The sequence below is a fragment of the Bubalus bubalis genome, chromosome 8 (genome assembly GCF_019923935.1).
Source record: "Bubalus bubalis isolate 160015118507 breed Murrah chromosome 8, NDDB_SH_1, whole genome shotgun sequence".
Lineage (NCBI taxonomy): Eukaryota > Metazoa > Chordata > Mammalia > Artiodactyla > Bovidae > Bubalus > Bubalus bubalis.
This window is the reverse complement of record NC_059164.1, coordinates 85,882,417-85,907,119: the sequence shown is the minus strand read 5'-3', so window position 1 is coordinate 85,907,119 and position 24,703 is coordinate 85,882,417. Positions and strand designations below refer to the sequence as shown.

Below are 24,703 nucleotides of genomic sequence, written 5' to 3'. Positions count from 1 at the left end.
AAATGAAATGGTGGATCTGAAATTTAGACTACAGTAGGCAGAAGATTAAATTAAGATGACAGTGTAGCATCAAAAAAGAGTTTTTTAAAGCTTGTTATGAAGTAAGAAGACAGGGCAGCATACAAAGACTGATGCAAGCATGAGGAATGCTTTTTTTTAAAGACAGAAATTTAAGCATGCATATATAAAGAGGTCAAAGAGTTATTACAAGAAGGAGCTTGAATAATGTGAGGTCCATGATTGAGGTCTCCCTAAGGGAGGAAGGTAAACTATGGATGGAGGATTATAGCCTGTGAGAGGAAAAGAAACATTTTTAAAAAATCAAGGAAATATGGATTTGCAGGCAAGCGCAGTGGCACCCCACTCCCCATACTCTTGCCTGGAAAATCCCATGGACGGAGGAGCCTGGTAGGCTGCAGTCAGTGGGGTCGCTAGAGTCAGACACAACTGAGCGACTTCACTTTCACTTTTCACTTTCATGCACTGGAGAAGGAAATGGCAACCCACTCTAGTGTTCTTGCCTGGAGAATCCCAGGGACGGGGAAGCCTGGTGGGCTGCCGTCTATGGGGTCGCACAGAGTCGAACACGACTGACGCGACTTAGCAGCAGCAGCAGAGATAGAGGAATAAAAAATCTGATGGTTCAAACCACAGAGCTTCAGGTGTGGAGTAGAATCTCATCCCATGGAAGGAAAAGAGGTTGGTAGTTGAGCTGACTATGGTTCGATCCCACGGCCATCATTTATAGGCACCGTTCACTTGAGGCTCAGTTACTTTCTCTGTCACAGGAACAATCATCTCTTTCTCGCACACTGGGCAAATTAAATGAGATAATACATGTAAATATGCTGGCAGATAGCATGAATTTCCTTCACCCTTGTCTTTATTTTCTCAGGAAAACTGGAACCAAGATACAGTGGCTGTGGGAGAGATACAAGAAAGAGAATGGGCTTGAGGAAACGGGTGGAAAATGAAATTGTGGACATTCAAGACTGATGGAAAACACTGAGGACTCCACTGGTGCGGGCAACCACGAACTTGTCAAGGCAGCACTGAAAAGTGTGCTCGTGCGGGCTTTCGTTTTTGGAAAATTAGTATTCCTGGTGGACAAGTACAGCAAGTAGAAGAGTTGTAGTCCCACTATGGAGATCAGTAGGATGTGTGTGATGGAATAACAGAAGGTCAGGGAACTGGAGACTCTGGATAACGAGTATTGAAGCTCCCTTCCAACCCCCAGTCTTAAATCTGGTGGAGGATAGAAACATAATTTTTTTTTTAATTTTATTTTATTTTTAAACTTTACGTAACTGTATTAGTTTTGCCAAATATCAAAATGAATCCGCCACAGGTATACATGTGTAGAAACATAATTTTTTTTAAAGGCCATTAAACAGCTACAACCACAGAGTCATCTGTCTTCCTTCATTTTGTTATAAAATGAACTGTTACAAAACGGTGAAGCCCAGTATTGCAGTGTTTCCATTGCTATAGCCTGGTATCAAATACTTAATCAAAATCAGAAAAATACCGCTGAAATTCAGCAATCCCCAGAAACCATGAGGGGTTTTTGTGCTCTATCATCACCTGCCAAAAAGCCATCACCTCTAAAAGAAAGAAACGGTTTAGGTTTTAGGTAACTCTGTAATGCACTTATCTTACACGCTAGTAAAGTAATGCCCCAAATTCTCCAAGCCAGGCTTCGGCAATGCCTGAACCGTGAACTTCCAGATGTTCAAGCTGGTTTTAGACAAGGCAGAGGAGCAAGAGATCAAATTGCCAACATCTTCTGGATCATCAAAAAAGCAAGAGAGTTCCAGAAAAACATCTATTTCTGCTTTACTGACTACAACAAAGCTTTTGACTGTGTGGATCACAATAAACTGTGGAAAATTCTGAAAGAGATGGGAATGCCAGACCACCTGACCTGCCTCTTGAGAAACCTGTATGCAGGTCAGGAAGCAACAGTTAGAACTGGACATGGAACAACAGACTGGTTCCAAATAGGTAAAGGAGTACGTCAAGGCTGTATATTGTCCTCCTGCTTATTTAACTTATATGCAGAGTACATCATGATAAACACTGGACTGGAAGAAGCACAAGCTGGAATCAAGATTGCCGGGAGAAATATCAATAACCTCAGATATGCAGATGACACCACCCTTATGGCAGAAAGTAAAGAAGAACTAAAAAGCCTCTTGATGAAAGTGAAAGAAGAGAGTGAAAAAGTTGGCTTAAAGCTCAACATTCAGAAAATGAAGATCATGGCATCTGGTCCTATCACTTCATGGCAAATAGATGAGGAAACAGTGGAAACAGTGGTTGACTTTATTTTTCTTTTTATTTCTCCAAAATCACTGCAGATGGTGCTTGCAGCAATGAAATTAAAAGACCCTTACTCCTTGGAAGGAAAGCTATGACCAACCTAGACAGCATATTAAAAAGCAGAGACATTATTTGCCAATAAAGGTCCGTCTAGTCAGGGCTATGGTTTTTCCAGTGGTCATGTATGGATGTGAGAGTTGGATTGTGAAGAAAGCTGAGCACCGAAGAATTGATGCTTTTGAACTGTGGTGTTGGAGAAGCCTCTTGAGAGTCCCTTGGACTGCAAGGAGATTCAACCAGTCCATCCTAAAGAAGATCAGTCCTGGGTGTGCATTGGAAGGACTGATGTTGAAGCTGAAACTTCAGTACTTTGGCCACCTGATGTGAAGAGCTGACTCATTTGAAAAGACCCTGATGTTTTGAAAGATTGAGGGCAGGAGGAAAAGGGGATGACAGAGGATGAGATGGTTGGACGGCATTACCGACTCGATGGACATGGGTTTGGGTGGACTCCAGGAGTTGATGATGGACAGGGAGGCCTGGCATGCTGAGGTTCGTGGGGTCGCAAAGAGTTGGACACGACTGAGTGACTGAAGTGAGTGAGTGAGTGATTAATGTTATGACCTTTATATCTGCCTGATTCTCTCCAAATGAGTCCATTGTGTTTAATATTCAGAATTGAGACTGAAGGCAGTGACGACTGATTAACTACAGGAGTTCAGTATAGCATCTGCTCTTAACTATCTGACCTCAGTGAAAGGCAGGCAAACTACCTAGGGAATGATGAGAGAGATATGGGGCAAGATTTCATTGTTGCTGCAGTCTGACTATTACCAGGGAGATGGCAAATACAGACTCCAAAACATCCTTGGAAATTACTCCTTGAGAAAAGACTCTTACAGATTGGCTGTGAAAGTTGCTTTAGAGTCACTGTAAACTCCTCTGTGGTCATTAAGTCTTCCTCTTCTCTGACAAATGAAGAAGCAAACGCTTTCAGCAAGGAAACAGCACAATAGAGAACCGTGGTAGCAGCGGTGAGAGTGACACCACCGCCATATGTGTGCTCACAGCACATTGCCCACATACTTATTATTGGTATGGTGCATGACTGAGGCTCTGTTTCCTGCTTTTGCTAGGAGGATCAGGGATTCAGAGTTGAAGTCTGAGACACAGATATAACCTGAGATCTTTCCATCTGTAATTGCTGTTCAGTTACTAAGTAGTGTGCGACTCTTTGCAACCTCATGGACAGCAGCACGCCTGGCTCCCCTGTCCTCCACTATCTCCTGGAGTTTGCTCAAATTCATGTCCATTGAGTCAGTGATGCCATCCAACCATCTCATCCTCTTTCATTTTCTTTTTTTGTCTTCAATCTTTCCCAGCATCAGGGTCTTTTCCAATGAGTCAGCTCTTCGCATCAGGTGGCCACAGGATTGGAGCTTCAGCTTCAGCATCAGTCCTTCCAATGAATATTCAGGGTTGATTTCCTTTAGGATTGACTGGTTTGATCTCTTTGCAGTCCAAAAGACTCTCAAGAGTCTTCTCCAGCACCACAATTCAAAAACATCAATTATTTGGCACTCAGCCTTCTTTATGGTCCAACTCTCACATCCATACATGACTACTGGAAAAACCATAGCTTTAACTACATGGATCTTTGTTCCCAAAGTGATGTCTTTACTTTTTAATACACTGTCTAAGGCTTCCCAGGTGGTGCTAGTGGTAAAGAACCTGCCTGCCAATGCAGAAGACATAAGAGACACAGGTTCGATCCCTAGGTTGGAAACCCTGGAGAAGGGCAAGGCAACCCACTCCAGTACTCTTGCCTGGAGATTCCCTGGCGGGCTGCAGTCTATAGGGTCGCACAGAGTTGGGCAGGACTGAAGTGACAGCATGCAAGCACAAGGTTTGTTACAGCTTTACTTCCAAGGAGCAAGCGAACACTTTATTTGTAATGGAACTTCTGAAAATTTTCCTACAGTGTTGTTTCAATGTTTTGATTACAGAACATGCTGCCTATTAGACCAAAGTTTATGATTCAATTCCTATATAGACCATCTCCTTTCTGTATGTTTATTACAAAAGCTGTGGATGAATATCACAAATACATTGGTCCAGCTAAGAATTCTGTTTTATATCATCTTCAAATCCCATCAAAACTTAATTTCATTAAATACAGCTTTTACTTGTTCATTTATTCACTCATGAAATATTTATGGAGTGCCTGGTGTGAGACAGAATAAACGCCTGGTACAAAAGATTCAAAGACAAATAAAACAGCATCCTTCATCAAAGAACTCATTTTATAGTGAGAACCCAAGACATAGCAGCTGTTAAATATAATACAGTCTACTAAGGATAATAGCAGAGATATGCATAGAATATTCCAGGGACATAAAAGAGGTGTAGCTAACCCAGATGGGACAAGAGACAAAGAAGGCTTCCTGAATGACAAGTTGCCTGAGATAAGTCTTAAATGATGGGTCCGCTCAGTCATGTCTGACTCTCTGCAACCCCATTGACTGTAGCCCACCTGGCTCCTCTCACCATGGAATTCTCCAGCTATGAGTACTGGAGTGAGTAGCCATTCCCTTCTCCAGGAGATCTTCCCAATCCAGGGATAGAACCCAGGTCTCCCACATTGCAGGCAGACTGTTTACAATCTGAACCACCAGGAAAGCCCAAATGATGGGCAAGTATTATCAAATTAAACGTGGGGAAAAAATCCAGGGCTGAAGGTACCCAAGAAGATAGAATCACATGAATTCAGAAGAGAGAGAGAAAGAATGGTTATCTGAGAAAAAGACCCAGAAATTTTATATGCTGATACATAAAAGGCAAGGCAGAGAGGAGACAGGACTGAGTACGGTGAGGAGACACTGAAGATCTAAATGCCTCGATAAAGGGTTTGAACTTTTCCAGGAGGCTATTGAAGAGATTTCAGTTGTAGATGGCAAAAGTTATGTGTAAGTTTCATGGAGGTAACTACGGTTACAGAGTTGAAGAGACAAAACTGATGGCAAGTCAATTAAAAGTCTGAGCAACAGTTCAGGTGAAGAATAGTTAGGATCTAAGCTGGGGGACAGAGAAAGAGGGAGAGGAAAAATCTCAGGGCTGAGGAGTTGATTAGCAGTGGGGTAGTGAATGGTCACTTTAATGACTCTGGCTTGGGTGGTTGAGGATCACAACGCCACCAGTCAAGAGGAAACCGTTTATATTCCCCCAAGGGACCTCTTGCCAGGTCATTCTCTCCCATGTCATTCGCCATGGCTACCATGCAACTAGGCATTCCTTTCAGGGAAGGGAGAACCACAATTTTCTACGGTCTACACTATAGACCCAATAGGGCTTCCCAGGTGGTGCTAGTGGTAAAGAACCTGCCTACCAATGCAGGAGACATAAAAGACGTGGGTTCAATCCCTGCATCAGGAAGATCCCCGGGAAGAGGGCATGGCAACCCACTCCAGTATTCTTGCCTGGAGAATCCCATGGACAGAGGAGCCTGACAGGTTACAGTCCAAAGGGTTGCAAAGAGTTGGACACGACTGAAGCGACTTAGCATGCACGCACAAATACACACAGACCCAATAACCCCAGGGAATAGCATGAAGGAGCCCTAACTGAATGCTTCTGCAAGTCAAAGCTCTGCCGTGGCTGTGGCTAAAGTGGCACCATTGATTCCAGGTCTTTGAAGATCATGGTGGCCGGTTTCAGGGAACTAATATTATATAAAAATTTTAGCCTGATGATTCCATATATGAGAAAATGGAAAATGCCAATAAAAACATTGGTCTCACCAAAAGCAACATAAAGAATAATTTAATGATACCAGACTTTTCAAACATTAGACTGCTGAATAATAATAAACTATGTGACATCAGTAATCATTTTGATTGCTCTTAAAACAAAATAAAACCAGAAAGGTTTCTGAAAAGAACAGAAAGGGTTAGAGTTTAAAAAAAAATTCCCCCAAAGAGTTGAAGGCCTGTTTGCCTTTTGCATAAATTTAACTTTCTCAGTCTTGTTATTATACCATGGCCCTTCCAAACAAGGTAAAGGCTATATAGACAGACATATGGATTTTACTTGGATAAAATAACGATAACTAAAATTGTTTTCTTCATTAACAATTTGAAATAAACTGTCCAATGAAAGCTAACAGAACTTATGAAATATAAAAGAAATAGATGGTGAAACATCATTACCCCAGTTAAAAACCTAAAGTGAGAAAAAAGTGGTTAAGTGCTAATAAAACTAAATTTCTATTTAAAGATAGAAAATTTAATTCTTGGCTTAAAAAAATCTTAAAGTTGACTCATAAATTACAATAAATTGTTTTAATGTTGTAAACATTAAACTGTTGTAAGCTGTTGTAAACAGCTAGTGAGAAACACATAGTCTACTGCTGTGTTTCTGCTGCCTTTCTGTTTTCTGAATCTCCACTTACTTTTTTAATTAGTCTCAAGTCAGGAAACATCAGAAAACAGAGAAGTCTGAGCACTGATTCTTTCTTTCTTTTTTTTTTTCTAATGTATCTTTTAGTGATGCTTAAATAAGAGTTTTTGAAGATAACTAATTCCAGTACATGGTAATTTATAATTCAGATAAAATGAAGTGGTAATCAATTTATACCACAAAGAGATTTATTGCAGCAGTCCATTAAACTTGCAAGTGCTCCTGCTCTTTAAGCATACACATAGAAGGCTAAAGGCTTTAACTAAAATGATATGAGTCTCTGCCAATGGATTATCAATCTCCAATAAGAAAAAAATATTAAAACTGTCAAGCAAGTCAATTATATTTGATTTTTAATCAATTGATTCTTCAAGGTTTTATCTTGTATGTAAAATAAGGATATATTTGCATGGAATCAAATATATCTTGTGTCCAGATCAGTGAAAGATTGTGTAACAGTGTTTTCAGTTACTATAGATTCTTTTCGAATGAGCAGGTTCCTGCCCCACTTCAAGATAAAACAAAGATGGTGTGACAGGAAGCTGGAGCAAAGAGAGTGAGAGAGAGCAAAGGAAGCAGAAAGAAGCCCCTTGAGAAGTTACAAAACTCCTGGAGAAGGCTCAGGACTTACACAGCCGTCAGAACCTGAGCGGATGAAGCGGCAGGGCTGGCCTTTAAGCCAATAGAAGCTAGATCTTTGAAAAGTTGGGGGGCCCCAGCTGACATCTGTTTTAGATATTTCCAACTAATTAAAACTGAGGAATGCCAAAATCAAGAAAGAGGTAAAAATCAACAATGCGTGTACAGAAGAGCAAATGTCTTTGTTTGCTCCGGTTTAATGTGGTATCCATGACTTTGCATACACCATTAACAAATAATATACACCACATTTCTAAAAAGTGTTCAAGACAGCCACATTAGGAAAACTCTTCAAATAAGTCCCTATTTTCCACTCCCTCAAGACAAGACTTTAAAAAGTTATGCTAATAATACCAAATGGTATTGCAAATGTTTTCCTCAGTGGTAGACTGCTCCAAAGAGTCACTGTGATTCTTTAAGAAATCTATTTAAAATGTTGGGAGCTTCAAAGAAGCTGACCCTAGACAGTATCTCTATAAAGACTGACAAATTGGTTTAGCACAAAATATTTTCAACTAATTCACTGTGACTCCATTTGGTAGATCTCTAGAACACCAAATGGAGAAAATCTTCCAGATCAAAGATCTAATTCCATCACAATGCGTCATGACTTTCATTAAATCATTAAGTCATTAATCTTCTAAATCAAAAATATATTTAATGAATTAGTCTTCTGATTTCATGTTTAAAAAACACAAGTCTATGACTTTGATGAGTAGTTGGAAAGTGAATGCTGGCCACAAATGTTATGTTTCTAAATCCAGCTTTGACTTTTTCTGATCTATTCTCTGGACTTGTAGGGGGTCTACTACTGATTGTCTCAGTGACTATTTTTTTGTCAATACTTCTAGAGCTGAAAACACAAACATAAGTTTTTCTTCAGTCAGTCTAAGGTCTAGAAGGAGAAGACATATGGATAAACCAATCAATGGAATGAGAATTAAAGGTAACTTAATAGAGACATATTTACATGGCCAATTCCCTAGGGTTATATATATATATTTTTTTAATGTTTCATTTTATACTGGAGTGTAGCCAGTTAACAAAGTTGTGATAATTACAGGTGGACAGCAAAGGGACTCAGCCATACATATACACGAGTTCATTCTCCCCTGGGGTGATATGATTGGTTCTGAAATGTAGAAAGCTGAGCACATGTTCACTAAGACAGGATTACTCCTGCTTTCTAGCCCAAGCCAGATCACCAGTTCCCTTTGATACTAGAGAAGAAACGGTGATTTGGTTTTTAATTACAACCCTCCTGTTTGGGATCTTACTTTGCTCCTTCACCTATTATCTGGTGTCTGGGTTTTACACCATGCTCTGTCAAGTTTTCTATCCTGATTTCTGATTATGGCTTGTCCACCATACAATATAAGGAATGGGAAAACCCAGCCTAGTTCAATTATCCCACCATTGCTTGAATCCTCTCCAGGGATCCCCAACCTCTGAGATCGAATGCCTGATGAGCTGAGGTGGAGCTGATGTGATAAAGATAGAAATAAAGTGCACAATAAATAAACACATGTAATGCAATGCACTTGAATCATCCCGAAACCACGTCCTCCACCATCCCTGGAAAATTTGGCTTCAAAGAAACCAGTCCCTGGTGCCAAAAAATTTGGGGACGACTGCCACATCACCCTTAATAGATTTTTCTGCCTAGGCTTAAATATCTCTGATGTTAGGGTCTCTTTATCTCCTCCAGCATAGCTTATTCCAATTTTTTATTTTTTCAATATTAGAAAGTCATTTCTTCTATCAAAATAAGTTCCTCTCCAAATGCAATTTCTCTCCAAATTACATCTACTTGGGGCCATATAAAATGTTTATTTTCCCACAAGATGACCCTCTAAATACACAGATCCTGACCCTGCAGTCTCCTGAGTCTTAACTTTTAAATGATAGGATCTCATTGTTTCACATCTATCAAGATTCTTAGCCAACTAGAAGATTTCTTCCAGTCTCTACTTTGTCTGCATTCTTTGTAAAGCCTGGCATCTACAAGAGGGCACAACGTTCTTTAAGCAATGAAATATGGAAATATAGATGAGTTTTCTAACCTATAAGAGATAACTAAAACTTTATCATAATTAAAAGTGATACTAATTATAATTAACATTGTATGGTGCTTTCTTTGGGAAATAACATGGCATAATGTTGGAAGTGTGGGTTATGAAGCCAGATTTCCTTGGTGAAAATCATGTCCCCTATTGGATGACTAATTTTATAGGCAAGACTCTTTTCCTCTCTATTCCTCAGTATTACTAGTTGGAAATATGCAGCATATTAGCATGAGCCTCCTAGAACTAAGTACTATGAGCTAGTACGGGGAAAACCATTAGCGTAGTAGTTAACACAAAATAATGGGTTATGTACTCTCCATTTTATGATCACACTTCACTCTCTCTCAATCACACTACTCTTTTTTTTTTTTTTTTTTTTTTGGTCCCAGTTCCTTTGCACTCACCATACTCCTGCTTGAAAAGCTGACCTCCAATGGCAACCCACTCCAGTACTCTTGCCTGGAAAATCCCATGGGGTCACAAAGAGTCGGACACAACTGAGCGACTTCACGTTCACATTCTCTTCCTCACTGGCAGTCTCCTTCTCTTCCTTCATATCTCAGCTGAAACGTCCCCCTCTTAGAAAGGCCCTCCCACATCTGCTAGGTTGTTGCCTATCATATCACTGCTTATTCTTTTGAAAATACTTCCCACACTCTGTCATTATCTTGTTATTTGTTTTTCTTTCCCTAATTGCAAGGAAACCTAATCAGAGCAAGTACCTTATCTGTTCTGTTAATTGTTGTATCTATAGAGACTAGACCAAGTGAAGTCACTCAGTCGTGTCTGACTCTTTGCGACCCCATGGACCCCATGGACCACGCTCCTCCATCCATGGGATTTTCCAGGCAAGAGTACTGGAGTGGGTTGCCATTTCCTTCTCCAGAGGATCTTCCCAACCCAGGGATCGAACCTGGGTCTCCTGCATTGTAGGCAGACGCTTTACCATCTGAACCACAAATTGGTTAAGTATCACTTACAATTATTCTTTTTATTGTATTTATTAGCATGTATCATTTCTCTTAGTTCTCATGAATGCTCTTTCAAGCAGGCAGATAGATCAATGAATTAACATTTTTGAATAACTAAAATGTATAGCAGTATGTATTTCACAAATGTAAGGGGAAACAGGGTCACTAAGATTAATAAATCCACTAAAACTCTCTAAACAGCTGCAGAGAATTCAGTTCAGTGGAGCATGAAACCCCATTTCATGTGCCCCAGTTTGTCACAGTAAGAGATTTCAATATGTGCATTAAAAGAAAACACTTATTTAAAATCCAGAATGGTAATGCTACCATGACAGATCAATTTATAGTTTTGTCTGGATTTGGCCTCACAAACAAAATTCTAATAGAGGCTAAGTAGCAGAATCTTAAAGAATTACAAAATAGATTTTTACTGCAACACCCTACTTTCATTTATTTTAGTTAGAATTTCTGGCATACTTGAATAAAGGGTAGTTCAAATAAAATGATGTATTTATGAGGCTCCATGCATTATTTTCTAACCCAAATTGCTTCTATAGAAAAAGGTTCTATAAATTCAATGTAGAATTACCAATTCAACTATCTTTGTTTTCAGTTAAAACTAGAGGTAATGCAGTAGTTGAGACTAGTGTAATCTCATTTCTGCTCTGATAGGCATATATTGGTGGGCTCTGTGATAATATCTTTCCTTTTTTTTCTATTAAACAAGTAAAATTTTCATATATTCTAAATGTAAAGAGCAACCCATATGAATTGTAAAAAAAACTCCATAACCTTCTTCACCTTCTATTCCTTTTTTTAAAAAATGTAAGACTTGTTAACTAGTTGGTATAAAATTATCCCCCAGTATCCATGGGGGACTGATTCCAGGACCCTCTCATATACTGCAGCTGATGGATACTTAACTCCCTTACATAAAATGATGTAATATTTGCATATAACCAATATACATCCTCCCATACATTTAAAATCATGTCTAGATGGCTCATGATGTTGAATACAATGTAAATGTCACACAAATATTTGTAAATACAACGTAAATGCTATGTAAATAGTTACCAGCACCTGGGCAAATCCAAGCTTTGTTTTTTGGAACTTTCTGGATTTTTTTTCCTGAATATTTCCAGTCTATGGCTGGTTGAATCCAACATTCCTATATGACACTCTCTTTGAACCAACAGGTCTCTGATTCCCTGGGCCAAACCATCATCTTGAGTGGATGCCCTCCTCTTTGCACTTAACACTGTCCTGGTTAGTCCACCTTTGGTTGATCATTCCACTGTCTCAAACTTTTATTTTGCTTGCCCTCTCCCAATGGATTTTTAAAAAACAGAAAACAAAACACCTTTTATTTTATATTGGAGTATAACTTATTAACAATGTTGTGATAGTTTCATGGCGACATCAAAGGGACTCAGCCATACATATACATGTAACCATTTTCCTCCAAACTCCCTTCCCCTCCAGGCTGCTTCATAACATCAAGCAGAATTCCCAGTGATATACAGTAGGTCCCCGTTGGTTATCCATTTTAGATATAGCAGTAAGTACACAATGCTATATCCTAATGGCTTTAAGACTGAAATAGGAAAAAATGCAACAAAAGGGAAATGAAGGGAAGAGGAAAAACAGAGGAAGACCTCCAGTTCTTTGTTTATGCATTTACATTTGTGTATATAAGCACATATTTGTAATCATTTATCTTCTTATTTTTCTACATAAATGAGAATTATGTTACATATGTCGATATGACCTGCTTGTTGCCTCTAAACAATAATGTGTTGGAGATCATTCAGTATAAGCCACATTTTAAAAAGTGACTGGATAATATCCCATAGCATGGATATATGATAGCTTATTTTACACACACACAGACATGTGCAGTTTATTTACCCCCCTACTTTTGGACAATAAGGTTGATTACAATTTTCTTTATTACAACCAAAGCCTCAAATAATGTATATGGACCCCCATGTTTTTAATCTCAGTATACAAATCTCATCACATTAAAACAGAGCAACAAATTTTAGAGAAACTATAATGCAGTCATAACTTCCTTGATTTATGGCTTCTAGAAAGCTGCTAAAGCATGAGATAACAAGCAAAATATTCTATTCTAATGAAAATGAAACTATTCTTTTATCTGGTATGATTTGAAAGGCATAAAAAGGCTTGCTGATCAAAATTATCTCCCTTACAAACTGACATTGTGCCTGCAGTTCTTACAAAATTATTCTTTCAAGGATTCATCCTACGAAGACAGTGTGACATCTCCCCTGAGAGAGCTCCCGTGAACTCACTAGTTCCTATTCCTGTCTCCAAGTGCAGCTCATCAGATCAGGAAAACAATATTTGAGAACAAGTACTTAGAGATGAAGTTGTCAAGGACAGATAGCTGCGTATGAGGCTTTAGATGAAAGGTTGATACATAGAAGAGCAGATTACTGGTAAATTCCTAAGAACGGGGTGTGCCTGAAAGGCAGGTTCTGTGGAGAAAAAAAGATGGTGGTCAGGGTAGCGGCTGGAGTTGCGTGCAGGGTGTCTAAGGTGGTTTATTGGGAGAAATGGTGCCCAAAGAGCAGTTTCAGGGACTTGCTTTGAGTCAAAGCACACATGCTTCACAGTCTCTGAGGGAATGGAGAAATACGAGAAATTTGAAAATTTAGACGACCACAAAAGTTGCACTTTGCTTTCATTGGTTAGCCAAAACTGGCTTATTTTGTTAAATGATAATTCTTCTATTTTAACAGTTTTGTTATATAAAAGTAAGAAATTATGAAATCAAAGAGAACAAACTAGTTGACTAACCATGGGTAAAATATAATAAAGCTGTATTCCTCAGTAATGTTACTTGAACGAAAACTTCATATCATCAGTTTTCTTAGCGCAGTCGTTAAGCCATTTTAGAAACACTAGGGTGTTACTATAAGAATATCTCATATCATATATATTATATTGGAGGAGGAAATGGCAACCCACTCCAGTATTCTTGCCTGGAGAATCCCATGGACAGGGGAGCCTGGCAGGCTACAGTCCATGGGGTTGCAAAGAGTCAGACATGACTTAGCAACTACACATATATAATCTATAAGCAGTTGTGTTAAGTAATATTTACACGTGTTGTGATATCATTCTGTTGAGATGTGAAAGTAATACAGGGTTTTTAATTAGATTAAATTACACCCTTGCCAAGGCAATTTTGTTAAGTAACTCTGAATATGTTTAAAAATAGAGGCATCTTCAATCTTGAAATAAATTTTACTTAAATTTTATGTCTTCTTTTTACAAGAAAAACTGTATACAAAAATATCAGTTATTATGCACTCTTATGAAATCCAACACCCTTCAAGAATAAATTAACCAAGGCAACCAGAGTATCACATTTGTAGTGCAAAAATAAGCTACTCTGAATTCCATGATGGTAGGGTGTGGGGATCAGTAAGTCACAAAGTTAGCAAGACATAGGCAGGTAAGAGGCCAGGAAGAAGCCAACCTGTGTGTCAGATTATAGGGATTGAGGGAGAATACAAAAAGACTTTTGTAGGATTACAAAAAATTAGGATTAGTCAGGATGAACATCTAAAAAGCTGAATGAAGCTGAAACAGGTTAGACTAGACTCTTCACAAAGTGAGAAAATCATGTTTTCTTGGCAGGCTGGCAACACTCAAGGGAGTGGACTCAAACCATCCCCTTTCAGTAACTGCTTCCCCACCCTATCAATCCTACTATCTCAGGAAGGGCCACGCCAGTCTGTGTATCCAGAGAGTTGGTAAGTGAGGTGTGCTCACTGGGTGTGCCAAGGCTGAGGGTTGAGACTGCAGGCTGAAGTTTTGGGAACCCTTCAAGAATAGCATCATCTGTTCCACGAGGCTCCCTTAGCCTTTCAGTGCCCCCCTTAACTCTTACAGTTGATTTGGCTTGTAAAGATAAACCTGATTCTTCCATTTCTCAGAGGTCCTAGGGGTTCTCCTTTTTAATATTTATTTATTTATTTATTTTTGGCTGTGTTGGGTCTTCATTGTTGCATGCAGGATCTTTTGTTGCTGCACGGGGGTTTAAGTGCCCTGCTGCATGTGGGATCTTAGTTCCCTGACAAGGGATCAAACCACATCCTCTGCATTGGAAGGCAGACTCTTAACCACTGGACTGCCAGGGAAGTTATGAGGTTCTATACGGGAAACACTGAGTTATCTACTAGGATTTGGGGACTCTTGAAGAACATGAATCCAATGGACCACTACTCAGGGTTGTTTCCCATTTTACTCTGCTGGGTTAAGGTGGTCTTTCAGCGTGCAACCATACCAAGAGAATATCTTTAAATCTTGAGGATGACACCATTTCTAAAGGAGGCTCTGTGCAACTTTTCTGCTTCTTGTTATGTTCAGTCTCTTTTCCAAGAAATGATTAAGAGCCATGGCAACTGATTTTAGGGTTAGCGTAGGACAGAAACAACTCCAACGTTCCACAGGTTCCCAGGAGGGAGGCTTTGAATTCCCTGACAGACTCATGTTCTCCCTCATCATGTAAGCCCAGGAATATGGAGATCTTCGGATTGCTGAACAGTGGCTCTATATTGATGAATAGTTACTTAGGTATTTATAGGTAATCCTAGGTCCTTTCCCCACTTCTCAGACTAGGATGAAAATTCTCATTTCAAATTCAAGACCTCTAAAAAGTATTTGCCACTCATAATCAGACTGGAGTCTGAGTGTTCCTCTGGCTTCTCTGTCACTAATCATCTAGATTCCTGACCAACATCTAATAGTACATGCATGGTTGGTGGGGTGCAGAATGTTAAATGAGTAAAGGAGACTCCATACTCAGGACATGATCCCTACTGAATTCTATTCTGCAAGTACTTGGAATTTGACCAGAATGATAAGCTGCTTCTTCCAAACTTTTGAGAAAATGACCCTGTCACTAAGTCTAGCATTCCTCTCAGGGTTCTAGAGAAGCAGCTGTCTTTAACCCAGGAGGGATATCCCATGGCTAACAAAAGAGGGAATATCTTCTCTCTGCACTGGACTTGGATATAGATGTTATACTTGACCCACTGCCACCAGGGTGAGAATGAAGGGAGCTTCAGAATGCAAAGCAACAGTGGATAGCCTAGTTATAGATCTTAGTGAAAACTAGACTGTGTTCTGTAGTTTTTTAGGACTTGCCAACGTTGACTAAGTCTAAGCAAGGCTTAACTGAAACTTTATATCACCTGGGGTAATATTATGAATCCTCCCAAGCCAAAGGGCAAAATTGAGTCAAAAGGAAATTTCAAAAAAAGTTTTCCCCAAACTTTCCATTCAAAAAACTTATCAAAACTAACATTTATTTAAATTAAGACATGGCGTGTCCTTACAAATTTTGTTGTTGTTTATTTACTTGAATGCACGTGGCTCAGGGGTAAACAATCTGCCTGCAATATAGGATACTCGGGTTCCCAACCAGTGATCCCTGGGTCGGGAAGATCCCCTGGAGGAGGAAATGGCAACCTGCTCCAGTATTCCTGCCTGGAACATCCCATGGAAGAGGAGCCTGACAGGCTACAGTCCATAGGGTAGCAAATAGTCGGACATGACTGAACATGCACACATATTTACTTGAATAAAGTTAATCTGTATAATTCTGGAGAGTGTCCAGAGGATAACAGACTAAAAATGACTGTACACAATATTCATGAATGAGGTGGCATCTTTATGCAACATTAAGTTTAAGTCACTAGGAGTCACTTCCTTTACCTAGAGATGCTTGTTTTCTGCTGCCAAATAAGCAGCGCTTAATTAAAATGTGGTGAATGAATGAATAAATGAATGAAGTGGACTGTCTAGCAAGTTAAGGCTCTATCATCCACTGTAAGAGTTTCAAACAAGTTTTCTGCTGGGATAATGAGATCTGACAGATGCTTTCTTTCCCTCAGTTTCTATGGACAAATATTAAAACTTTCAAAAATATTGCCCCCTCCCAAGAATGAGAGACTAAATTCCAAACAAAATACAGCCCAGTGATGGAAAATACAATTTGTATAAATAGCAGTAAAATCATTTAGTCTGTGTGGTTGACATTGCAAGTGAAAGTCCCTTAGTCATGTCCGACTCTTTGCGATCCCATGGACTGACTGTAGCCTGCCAGGCTCCTCTGTGCATGGAATTCTCCAGGCCAGAATACTAGAGTGGGTAGCTGTTCCCTTCTCCAGGGGATCTTCTCAACCCAGGGATCAAACCCAGGTCTCCTGCATTGCAAGCGGATTCTTTACTGTCTGAGCCACCAGGGAAGCCCAAGAATATCAGAAGGGATATGTAGCCTATCCCTTCTCCAATTGATCTTCCAGACCCAGGAAATGAATCAGGGTCTCCTACATTGCAGGTGGATTGTTTATCAGCTGAGCTCCCATTAGTGACTTGAAAAGTGACAAACATATGAGTTACTTACTTTGAAACAGCTACTGAAGAAAGAAATGGATAACATTTACTAAAAAAAAAAAAAAAAAATTCAGAAAAATTTCAATCTTACTTGTCAAGTTGTGAAGGTGACATTAAATTACATTACCAACAGCCAAAATATTTAGGAGGAAATCGCTATTAGAAGTATAGTTTAGGAGAACTTGGCTTCCTTGGTGGCTCAGACAGTAAAGAATTTGCCCGCAATGTGGGAGACCTGGGTTCGATCCCTGGGCTGGGAAGATCCCCTAGAGAAGAGAACAGCTACACACTCCAGTATTCTGGTCTGGAGAATTCCATGGACAGACAAGCCTGGCAGGCTACAGTCCATGGGGACGCAAAGAGTCGGACACTACTGAGCGACTTTCACTTTTCTTTAAGAGAACTAGTGCTTTGCACATGGTTCAGTGATAAAGAATCAGCCAGAAAATGCATGAGACACAGGAGACATGGGTTTGATCCCTGGGTTGGGAAGATGCCCTGGAGTAAGAAATGGCAACCTACTCTAGTATTAGGAGAACTACAAGACTGGAATTTGGAAAGTCAAAAGAAAAGAAAAAAGAATTCAGAAACTAAATAATACCATTCGGATAGCATTAGAACCCAGGCTGTTTTGGAACCAGGTCAATAGAAAATGATTTTTATTTATCTTATTTTTTATTTTTTAACTTTATATTGTATTGGTTTTGCCATATATCAACATGAATCCGCCACAGGTATACACGTGTTCCCCATCCTGAACCCTCCTCCCTCCTCCCTCCCTGTACCATCCCTCTGGGTCGTCCCAGTGCACCAGCCCCAAGCATCCAGTATCATGCATCGAACCTGGACTGGCAACTCGTTTCATATATGATATTATACATGTTTCAATGCCATTCTCCCAAATCATCTCACCCTCACTCTCTCCCACAGAGTCCAAAAGACTGTTCTATACATCAGTGTCTCTTTTGCTGTCTCGTACGCAGGGTTATTGTTACCATCTTTCTAAATTCCATATATATGCGTTAGTATACTATATTGGTGTTTTTCTTTCTGGCTTACTTCATTCTGTATAATAGGCTAAAGTTTCATCCACCTCATTAGAACTGATTCAAATGTATTCTTTTTAATGGCTGAGTAATACTCCATTGTGTATATGTACCACAGCTTTCTTATCCATTCATCTGGGGATGGACATCTAGGTTGCTTCCATGTCCTGGCTATTATAACTATAAGCAAAGTGAAAAGACAGCCTTCAGAATGGGAGAAAATAATAGCAAATGAAGCAACTGACAAACAACTAATCTCAAAAATATACAAGCAACTCCTACAGCTCAATTCCAGAAAAATAAATGACCCAGTCAAAAAATGGGCCAAAGAACTAAATAGACATTTCTCCAAAGAAGACATACAGATGGCTAACAAACACATGAAAAGATGCTCAACATCACTCATTATCAGAGAAATGCAAATCAAAACCACTATGAGGTACCATTTCATGCCAGTCAGAATGGCTGCGATCCAAAAGTCTACAAGCAATAAATGCTGGAGAGGGTATGGAGAAAAGGGAACCCTCTTATACCGTTGGTGGGAATGCAAACTAGTACAGCCACTATGGAGAACAGTGTGGAGATTCCTTAAAAAACTGGAAATAGAACTGCCTTATGACCCAGCAATTCCACTGCTGGGCATACACACTGAGGAAACCAGAATTGAGAGAGACACGTGTACCCCAATGTTCATCGCAGCACTGTTTATAATAGCCAGGACATGGAAGAAAATGATTTTTAAAAGGTTATGAAAAAGAACTTTCCTTGGCAATTACTAGAGATAAATGTGTCTAGAGTAATTCAAGATAAAGATGGCCTGCAGCCAGACTCACTAGTGAGGGATTCTCACTGGACTCAGCCAGGCAGGTAAAGATGCCCTGTCTAAATAAGCAAATCAACAGAAGTTGTGTTAACAACTGTTCAAAAGCTTATCTTCTCTCTTTACTGATGCAGACAGCAGGTTTTGAAAATAACATTTAGAATATTCTCATATGTTAAACAGAAGCAATAATAATATTCTTCCAAGTGAATATACCACATCCAGAGAGCTAAAGCACTTCCACGTGGATAAATGTATTCAAACATGTGCTTTCTCTCGTATACTGTATTATTCATTCATTCCCCAAATTAAGGCCACGCAAGGAGAGAATGATCTAGACTCTGGAAATGGCAGGATGAGGTTCCCCAGAACAACAGCAGCAAAATCACTGGAGAATTGCTGGGTATTAAATTTACAGCCTCTACCTCAGATTTACTGAATCAGAAATTCTGGAATTCAGACCCAGCAATCCTATTTTAGATTAATTTCACAATATTCAGGTAATTCTGATGCACACCAAAGTTAAAAACCACTGATTTATATTATTAGCTATCAGTTTAATGTTTCTATTAAGTTTTATCATTATAATTTCTGCTTTGGCAATTTTATTTTCAAAAAAGGAGGAAAATGTAAAAGCTTAGTGAAAGTGTTAGTCGCTCAATTATGTCCAACTCTTTGTGACCCCAGGGACTATAGTCCACTAGGCTCCTCTATCCTCTGAATTCTCCAAGCAGGAATACTTGAGTGGGTTGTCAAAAAAGCTTAGGAACAACCCAATTAAGAAAATGGAATCCCATACTAATCTAGCATTTTATTATTTTTCAGTTCAGTTCAGTTCTGTCGCTCAGTGGTGTCCGACTCTTTGCGACCCCATGAATCGCAGCATGCCAGGCCTCCCTGTCTATCACCAACTCCCGGAGTTCACTCAGACTCACATCCATCAGGTCAGTGATGCCATCCAGTCATCTCATCCTCTGTTGTCCCCTTCTCCTCCTACCCCCAATCCCTCCCAGCATCAGAGTCTTTTCCAATGAGTCAACTCTTCGCATGAGGTGGCCAAAGTACTAGAGTTTCAGCTTTAGCATCATTCCTTCCAAAGAAATCCCAGGGCTGATCTCCTTTAGAATGGACTGGTTGGATCTCCTTGCAGTCCAAGGGACTCTCAAGAGTCTTCTCCAACACCACAGTTCAAAAGCATTAATTCTTCGGCGCTCAGTATTCTTCACAGTCCAACTCTCACATCCATACATGACCACAGGAAAAACCATAGCCTTGACTAGACGAACCTTTGTTGGCAAAGTAATGTCTCTGCTTTTGAATATGCTATCTAGGTTGGTCGTAACTTTCCTTCCAAGGAGTAAGCGTCTTTTAATTTAATTTCATGCAAGCACCATCTGCAGTGATTTTGGAGCCCCAAAAATAAAGTCTGACACTGTTTCCACTGTTTCCCCATCTATTTCCCACAAAGTGATGGGACTGGATGCCATGATCTTCGTTTTCTGAATGTTGAGCTTTAAGCCAACTTTTTCACGCTCCACTTTCACTTTCATCAAGAGGCTTTTGAGTTCCTCTTCACTTTCTGCCATAAGAGTGGTGTCATCTGCATATCTGAGGTATTTATATTTCTCCCGGCAATCTTGATTCCAGCTTGTGCTTCTTCCAGTCCAGCGTTTTTCATGATGTACTCTGCATATAAGTTAAATAAACAGGGTGACAATATACAGCCTTGACGTACTCCTTTTCCTATTTGGAACCAGTCTGTTGTTCCATGTCCAGTTCTAACTGTTGCTTCCTGACCTGCATACAAATTTCTCAAGAGGCAGATCAGGTGGTCTGGGATTCCCATTTCTTTCAGAATTTTCCACAGTTGATTGTGATCCACACAGTCAAAGGCTTTGGCATAGTCAATAAAGCAGAAATAGATGCTTTTCTGGAACTCCCTTGCTTTTTCCATGATCCAGTGGATGTTGACAATTTGATCTCTGGTTCCTCTGCCTTTTCTAAAACCAGCTTGAACATCAGGAAGTTCACAGTCCACATATTGCTGAAGCCTGGCTTGGAGAATTTTGAGCATTACTTTACTAGCATGTGAGAGGAGTGCAATTGTGTGGTAGTTTGAGCATTCTTTGGCATTGCCTTTCTTAGGGATTGGAATGAAAACTGACCTTTTCGAGTCCTGTGGCCACTGCTGAGTTTTCCAAATTTGTTGGCATATTGACTGCAGCACTTTCACAGCATCATCTTTCAGGATTTGAAATAGCTCAACTGGAATTCCATCACCTCCACTAGCTTTGTTCGTAGTGATGCTTTCTAAGGCCCACTTGACTTCACATTCCAGGATGTCTGGCTCTTGTTATTTAAATAGGGAGAACTTTCATATAGTCACAAAAGGTTATTTTTAGTTGATGGATATTCATATACTGTGAGCAACTATATGATATACAACTATTTGTGATAATTTAGCCAGAATCTTAACACTATTAAACAGATAATTTTAGCAATAACCTATAACATACAGTCTTAAGACGTGTGAATTTCATCATGTCTTGTAATCTATTCTAACACAGACCAAATATGGCGAGAAACTTGTGTGTGTGTGTGTGTGTGTGTGTGTGTATAAAATTGACAAAGTTTAACACTTATCTGACCAACAGCTGCTTGCTATTTAATGTTTAGCATTAGGAAACTGGAAGGTGATGAGACTATTTAATGTCAAATATTAATTAGGATCAGATAATACGGTTCCTTAGATCTCTGTGGTATCTAATCTATATAAACATCTTGCAGTGATAACTCATAAATGATTAAACAAAGGTCAGACACACTAGTGGAATTTATATCATGTGCCCAAACTTAATTTTCCACTCAATTTACTTTTAAAAAATGTTGATGGGATAAAAACATGTCAATATGACTTAGACTTTAAATCAAATCTTCTTTCTTGTGTTGAAGCATAAAAAAAGCAACCTCAATCACCATAAATGAAAGTAGTAGAACAGTTATTATAATTTACCAAAACATGCACACATGCGGGGTAAAGGATAATAATTAAAAGTCACAGAATTTTCTCCTCAAATCTACTCCAAAGCCCCATACACACGTCCCATACTGGCTTTCTTCACTACATCCACAGAAACTAAAGATGTAATTATTCTTCTAAAGGAAACAATAGACACTGCACTCTAAAGAACTGTTCTCCTCGCAACAGAGAATGAACTCTTTCATGTCTATAGAAGCTCACTTAGAAAATGGGGAAGTGGAATGGGGGATCCTTTGATCTACAGGTCAGCAACACTGTCAATCAATCTGCAGAAGCATTTGAGCTCCAGGAGCGGGTGACTGCTCTGAAGCACATCTGAGGGCAGAGTGAGGCTACAGGTTACCTGCATAAATTGTTCTGATGTTTTAAAAAACTATACTTTCTGGTAAATGATGTAGAAAATGTGACTGAGTTGGCAGTGATTCAGACAATCAACTATGAGAAATTGATTCTCACTGAGCTAGGATAATGATCCTGACTGTGAAACGAATGCAAAGTGAATATACTGCACTACAGCAGAGAAGAAAATCCAATTGTGTGAGATTTTAAGTGCCCTCCCTGGAATCCTGGTTAGATCGAGTTTGGGTAAAATGCAAGTGGACCGTGATATGCCTATCCTTCTAGGAGCATTGTATCCATTTCCACACTAAATTTATTACCTGCTTTTTAAGGATATTAACGATTAACACAGTATTTCCGACTTGACTGATCAGTAAAGAAGTTCTGCTTCAGTCAAGTAGGAAGAGACCCAGATACAAGGCCCTCAGACACATAAACTATTAGATCATTATATGAAATGAGGACAGACAATGAAGCAGAAGACTTTCTGTGATGCAAAACAACTCATTCGTCACACACAGAATTAAAAAAAAATTAATTTAAATAAATTTATTCTATACTATATTAATTAGACGTTTTAAGCCCCCTTTCCCCAACTCGGCTATAAAATAAATATATGTTTAGTGTAGACAGGCCGGAAGATATGGACAAGCAGAGATGAAAATAAAAGGCCCCCACAATTTCACTTTTCAGAAGAGACTGCTCTTAATACATTATTTTAAAAGATACATGCATAAAGCAAAAAAAAAAAAGGACCATACCAAACACATTGGCTTTGGAATCAGCATTTTAAAAAATATTTACATGATAATTATGAGATCTAACAGCTCTGTGTTGTTACCCACATCACTGAAACACAAGACTCAGATGTGGCCATAAGGAGTCTCAAGAAGAGCACTGGGAGTCAAGCCCCAGATTCAAGTTTCCAGTCTTCTGCTCAGTTTTTAAATCTGAGCAGGTGACTTCATCTTGTAAAATGAAAACACTATCACATCCCAGCTTTATTCACTCATGCCAGAAATAAATTGCAGGGACATACCAGGTGCCACTACCCCACGTCCAAGGTCAGGAGTAGAGGCTGAGCTTTGCTGAACCTGCCAGGTGGAGACACCCCACGGCCAAAGTCAGAAAAACGCCAGTAGGCACTGGAGCGGCTGTGAGCAGATACCCCATGTCCAAGGACAAAGGAGAAGCCCCAGCAAGACTGTAGGAGGGGCAAATTTGCGTTTAGAATCAAACCCCGTTCCCGCCAGAGAAGCTCAGAGGGCTCAAACAAACCTTGTGTGCACCAGGACCCAGGGACCCCACAGAGACTGAGACAGAACTGTGATTGAGCATCTCCTGTGGAGGTACAGGTCGGCAGTGGTCTGCTGCAGGGACAGGAGCTCTTGGTGTGGGTATGGATTAAGTCCTCTTGGAGAAGGTCGCCATTAACCCCACTATAGAGCTTCCAGAACTTATATAGGACTGAGACTCTTGGAGGACACAACAGAACCATGTGCACAAGAACCCAGGAGAAAGGAACAGTGACCCCACAGGAGACCTGCCTGTGGGTGTCTGGGAGTCTCCGGCAAAGGCATGGGTCAGTGGTGGCCTGCTGCAGGGTTGGGGGCACAAACTGTAGCAGTACATGCCTGGGATCTTTTGAGGGAGGTCACCATTATGTTCATTACCTCCACCAGAGTTTGGCCCCAGGTAAACAGCAGGGAAGGAAAACAGCTCCACCCATCAACAGAAAACTGGATTAAAGATTTATTGAGCATGGCCCCACCCATCAGAACAAGACCCAGTTTCCCCCTCAGTCAGTGTATCCCATTAGAAAGCTTTCATAAGCCTCTTATCCTTCTCCATCCAAGGGCAGACAGACTGAAAACCACCATCACAGAAAACTAAACAATCTAATCACATGCACCACAGCCTTGTCTAACTCAATGAAACTATGAGCCACGCCATGTAGGGCCATCCAAGACGGATGGGTCATGGTGGAGAGTTCTGACAAAATGTGGTCACTAGAGAAGGGAATGGCAAACCACTTCAGTATTCCTGCCTTGAGAACCACATGAACAGTATGAAAGGCAAAAAGATAGAACACTGAAAGATGAAATCCCCAGGTTGGTAGGTGCCCAATATGCTACTGGAGATCGGTGGAGAAATAACTCCAGAAAGAAGGAAGAGAAAGAGCCAAAGCAAAAACAACACCCAGTTGTGGATGTGACTGGTGATGGAAGCAAAGTCCGATGCTGTAAAGAGCAATATTGCATAGAAACCTGGAATGTTAAGTTCACGAATCAAGGCAAATTGTAAGTGATCAAACAGGAGATGGCAAGAGTAAATGTCGACATTTTAGGAATCAGCGAACTAAAATGGACTGGAATGGGTAAATTTAACTCAGATGACCATTATATCCACTACTGTGGGCAGGAATCCCTTAGAAGAAATGGAGCAGCTATCATAGTCAACAAGAGTCCAAAATGCAGTACTTGGATGCAATCTCAAAAATGACAGAATGATCTCTGTTCGTCTCCAAGGCAAACTATTCAATATCACGGTAATCCAAGTCTATGCCCCAA

General features: G+C 39.9%; 1 protein-coding gene across 5 annotated transcripts in view; it reads right to left on the bottom strand.

Annotated features, from left to right (window-relative positions):
• The window catches only part of PTPRZ1 (protein tyrosine phosphatase receptor type Z1), a 210,330-nt gene that overhangs the window by 112,158 nt on the left and 73,469 nt on the right, over positions 1-24,703 (bottom strand). The window lies entirely within an intron of this gene.